The following is a 5,309-nucleotide window of genomic DNA, read 5'->3' on the forward strand; positions in this document are numbered from 1 at the left end:
ATCAGTCTCTAATGCTGGCACAGTATGCAGTGGTACTGGAAACATTGTCCACTTCCATTTGAATCTCAGGATACTAGAAATAGATTAAGTTTAGGACGACTTAAGCAAACTGGACCCCTGCACTAGTCTACAAAGACTAGATGGGCTCCATCCAAGGATGCTGAGAGAGCAGGCTTGTTGCAAGACCACTCTCTCTCATCTTTGAAGGGCTTTGGTGGCTACGGAGGAGTCCTGATGATGGGGAAAAGGCAAATATCACTCCTATCTTCACAAATGCCAAGAAGGACCATCTGGGGAACTACAGGCTGGTCAGTCAGCCGCTTTTCTGCCCCTGGGAAAATCATGGTGCCAGTCCCCTTGGCTTACACTTCTGGCTCATGAAGGAGACAAAGGTGACTGAGAACAGCCAGCATGGATTTACTGAGGGACAGTTTTCCTGGCCAACCTGATTGCCATCTGTGGTGAGACGACCAGTTCCACAGAGAGGGGGAGAGCAGTGTAGGTTGTTTCTCTTGGCTTTAGCAAGGCTTCTGACATAGTCACATAAGCCCATAAGTCATACTCTTGTAGCCAAACTGAGGAGGTGTGGATTGGATGGATGGACTACCAGGTGGGTGGAAGACTGGCTGGACTGAGAGGCTCAAAGAGCAGCTGTCAGCAATTTAAAGTCTACGTGATGGCAGTTTCCAGCAGTTCCTCAGGGGTTGCTAGCAAGACTGGTACTTTTTAATGTTCTCATTAACAACCTGGATGATGAGATGTAATGCATCAGCAGCAAGTTCACAGGTGCTACAAAATGAGAGGGGGGAGCAGCTGGCACCCTGGAGGGCAGGACTGCTATTCACAGGGGCCTTGACAAGCTGTGAGAATGGGCTGAGAGGAACCTCAAGAGTCTTGCACTGAAGCTGAATAACCCTATACAATGGTACCAGCTGGGTGCTGATCAGTGGAAAGTAGCTTGGCAGAAAAATACATGGCGGTCCTCATGCACAGCAAACTTAACGTGACCTGGCTTGTGAACCCTTGTGGTGAAGGAGACTCACTCTGGCTGTATTGACAAGAATACAACCGGGGAGGGTTGAGAGAAATGGTTATTCACCTCTGTTTGACAGTGGTGAGAGCACATTTGGAGTACTGTGTGCAGTTTTGGGCTCCCAGGGCAAGATGACATTGACTATCTGGACTGAGTTCAGTGGAGGGCTACCAAGCTGCTTGAGGGGCTGGAGTACTTGACATATGAGAAGAGGCTGAAGGCACTGGATGTGCTTACCCTGAAGACACAAAAAGGTGTGTGTGGGGTTCTAGCTGACTGATGATTTTCACCTGACTGATAGGTGGTTATAGAAATCAGATATAGACTCTTCTTGGAGGGGTACAGCAAAAAAATGAGAGGCCAATGGACACAAATTGCAGCAGGGAAAATTCAGATTAGATTTTTGAAAAAGACTCCTCACCATAAGGCAGGCCAAACACTGGAGCAGCCTGCCCAGAGAGGCTGTGGGATCTCAGTTCCTTGGAGATATTCAAAACTCAGGCACAAGGCCTCGAGCAAGCTGCTCTAACTYTGGAGTTAGCCCCATGTTGAGCAGGGAGTTGGGCCAGGCAACCTCCAGAGGTCCCTTCCAAATTGCTCTATGATTCTGTGTCCAGTGAAGCCTTTTAATTGCTCAGTCTGTCTTTTGTCTTCATCTGGATTGCATGGTTTTAATTAGTTTGAGCCGTTCATGGGAGAGAAATCACAGTCCCCCCAAAGTGTTTTTCACCCTTACCTATTAACTAATGGATTTTCCATGTTACTGATAATATTACCATATAATAAATTCTTAATCATCTGAAGTCTTCCTTCAGGTTTATTCTTCTTCTTCAGATTTGTGCTTCAGTTGAGCCAGGTTGTTAACTGAAATAAAAAACTATTTTTGTTAAGCTCTGTTGCCCGTGTTCTGCAGGAAGTCCTACTGACTATGTGATTGTATTTAGCCATCTTAATCTTAAGGAAAAAATGCACCTGTGATGCCAAATGGCTCACATCGAAGCACTGAGACCAAAATTGCTTTACTGTTGTTTTCTGAACTACCTTTCTTCTAGCTGCATTTTAGCTAGTTGCTTCTTTTGGTAGTTTTGGTAATTTTGACAGTCTTAATGTTGTGGCAAAAATGCCCTTTTATTGTTGTTGATACATGTGTGAAATTGTGTTTAAAACACCCCCCAGCAACATAAAGGTTCTGTCCGAGTCTCTAACCCAGAAGTTTTTCCAAAATGAGAAAGACACCGAAAGTCAGGGTGTTCTGTTCTGTTCTTCTCATGGTAYGTGCAGGACTCTAGTTCACCTTGACAAAGGAGGCAAACTGATCCAGAAATCTCCATATGAGGAGTGAAATCTTCAGAAGACCTGCTAAAATAGAGTGGTGTCCTTGTGCCTCTAACCAGCAGCAGTTTTCTTACTTTCTTCAAAAACTTCTTTTGCACTCCGGTCTGACATGTATTCCCCACTGCCTTTTCCTCATTGGGCAAGGCCCCTCTCTTTTCCATACGGACTGGCTATGGTTTAGTCATCTGGACTTGCGAGTGATGCCTTACATTCATAGCTGTTGTTTGACCACTCCATTTTGCTGATCATCCTTCTCAGGTAAAAGGCAAAATATTTTAAACATCTAAAAGTTTTAAATAAGTACAGGCAAGAGATTCTTATGAATTCTCTTGTGCATAAAAGTGATGTCTTTTAATCTTGCTGCTAGTGTGCACATTTGAGGCACRTAAGATTTTTAATATGTACTGTCCCTTGAGGCAATCAAATCACCAAAAGAATCTCTAAAAGATTTTGCACAGAAAAGCAGAGAAAAGCAAGAGCAAGAAAAGGGGCAATACTGACATTAAGAACTGGTCCTGCAACTTTTCTCAGGGACATGTGAGAACTGTGGATTGCGTATCAGGCCTTTAACAAATAATCATTACAGAGCAGGAGAGGACTGTTGTTGAACAACAACAGAGCTTGCTGGAGATTTTTTGTAAACCATAAAACTCAGTCAGTTTGTGTAAAGGATTTGTGCAGAGGGACTTTTACCAGCCATAACTATAGCAACCACTACAACATTTGTTAGTCACATAACAATGAAAACAAAGAAGAAGCATTAAACTGCCAGGAATTCAAAAGTTTAAGTGGTTASTCATCCAGGGAAAGTTTCTTTTTTCACTTGCATTCAGCAAAGTCTTCCACAGGAAAAAAATACAATGTTGATTCAGTAATCTAGTTGGAAACAAACATCTCCTTAGGGAAAATAATCAAATACATGGCTGGATTTTACAATTTTAGACAATCTGGAGAAAAAACACRGGACAAAATCAGAAAGGGCTTCCTGCAGGTGCAGGATGCACAATATGCGTCTACACGTTGCTCTGGACTAATTTCTCTTGCCATCTTCGACAACTTATGTAGTGGCTTCCCAAGTCAAAATGACTTCCAAACACCTTTGAGCCCCTCTTCTGCTAAACAGGTCTGGTAAGTACCTCAGGTTAAAATGCTGTGGAGCAGTCAGATACTGTTTTCAGTTTTCTTGCTTTCCTTTTGTCCTCAGTACTAGCTCTTCATTCGTATCTGAACTAGAGCTCAGACAGGAGGAGACATGGCCCGACTTTCAGGATCTTGAGAAATCACCAGTTTCCCAGAGATCACAGAGAAGGCCCAACAGAGCCTCAGTGCTGCAGATGCACTGACATAATTTCACGTTCAGGAATCGTTATTTCACCATAGCTTTGCAAAATGCAAACTCCCATTTGAATCTGATGAGAATGGGAAGCAGCAGTTCCTGAGCACAGATCTGAAAGGGAAGTTTGTAAGGTCCTCAGGCTGCTCCTAGGGGCAGACATTATCTTCTTGCTTTGAGTTTTAATTGATCCTCTGTTTCATGTGATGTACCTTCATATTTAGCACAAGAATATGAAAAGTTTAAAATGTTCCAGAATCATAGAAATTGGAAATAGCAAAATTTGAGAGTCACCTAAACCCATCACTTAGTAGAATTGCTTCCTTCTGCCTCAAACTAAATGTAGTTTGCACCCAAATGCCCAACATTTTTCCAGTTTTGCCTTAGGGTGCGTTGGTGTTTTTTAGGGGAAAGGAGAATGTCTGTTTCTGCTATTTTCTTTATGTGCTCTGTGGAAATCTTTATAAATAAGAAATGACGAAATTCAGGTGGCTCCCTTGAACCCACAGGTTATGCAGGATCTCAAAAAACACTTTGAAAAGCAAACACTACAGCCATGTTTTATATTTTTCAGTGGTAATTAAGTACCAACCCTAAAACTGTTTGAAAATCTCTGAGAGAATAGAAGTTTTCAAATCTATTCAGAGAGCTGAAATGAGTTGTGCATGCTGAGATCAGTAACAAGACCAAGAAAAGATATATTCTGTGCAGTTTCCCATCTATTAGTTGACTCTGCCAGGATAGCAGTCTCCGGAGTGAGCCTCTGGCTGCTTCTTAAGGTCACTGAATCATTTCACTACAACAAATGATCTCGCTAGCTAGAAATGTTGGAATGGCTCTCGGTGCCGCGGTGCTGATATATCAGTGAGTCACTGTAATCCCCACTTTCGGGTAAAACTGCACCACACCCAACCTGCCACTGCGTGGGGCAGTTTGTTTTCCTTGCCCTCCTTCATGTTCTTTTACTTTGCTAAGAGCATTAGAGTGATACAGATCTGTGTATTTTACAGTCTTTGGACAGAATAAGAATAGAGACCAAAAAAAAACCCAAAAAACCAACCCCCAAAACCAACAACCATGATGCAGATTCCCTGCTCCTGGGACTCATTGGCTTTGCCACTTGCAGGTGATTAAAAGAACTAATTAGCAATGTTTCAGCAGGTCCTTGGCAAAGCAGAAGTACAAGGTGTCCAGGGCAGGAACAAAGCTATCTTCTGCACAGCGTAGAGCTTGGAGACAGCAAGTTTTGACAATCAGGATGTTGAAAGGCTTGCTGGTTTGACAGTAAATGACATACATGGTTTGGCACACCATGTAGTAGGAAACAGAAGGAAGAGCAGGTCCCAAAAGCCAGAGCTCTATCACAGAGTGAAGCAGCATCCAGCAAACRAGTGAGCTGCACTCCAGCAAATCATCATGGATGAAGCAGACCAACATATCTTTGATAAATGCCCTTATTTATTTCCTTTGATAGGAGATAGCAGGCAGTTCCCTTTGTGAAGCAAATACATACCTGAAAGCTGTCAATAACATTTTCTCTTCTTACTTCCATCTCTACAAGCAATTTCTCTTCCAGGTTTTTTTTTGTTTGTTTGTTTTACCTTAATT

This window comes from Apteryx rowi, unplaced genomic scaffold (assembly GCF_003343035.1).
Source record: "Apteryx rowi isolate R43461 unplaced genomic scaffold, aptRow1 scaffold_685, whole genome shotgun sequence".
In the NCBI taxonomy this organism is placed as follows: Eukaryota; Metazoa; Chordata; class Aves; order Apterygiformes; family Apterygidae; genus Apteryx; species Apteryx rowi.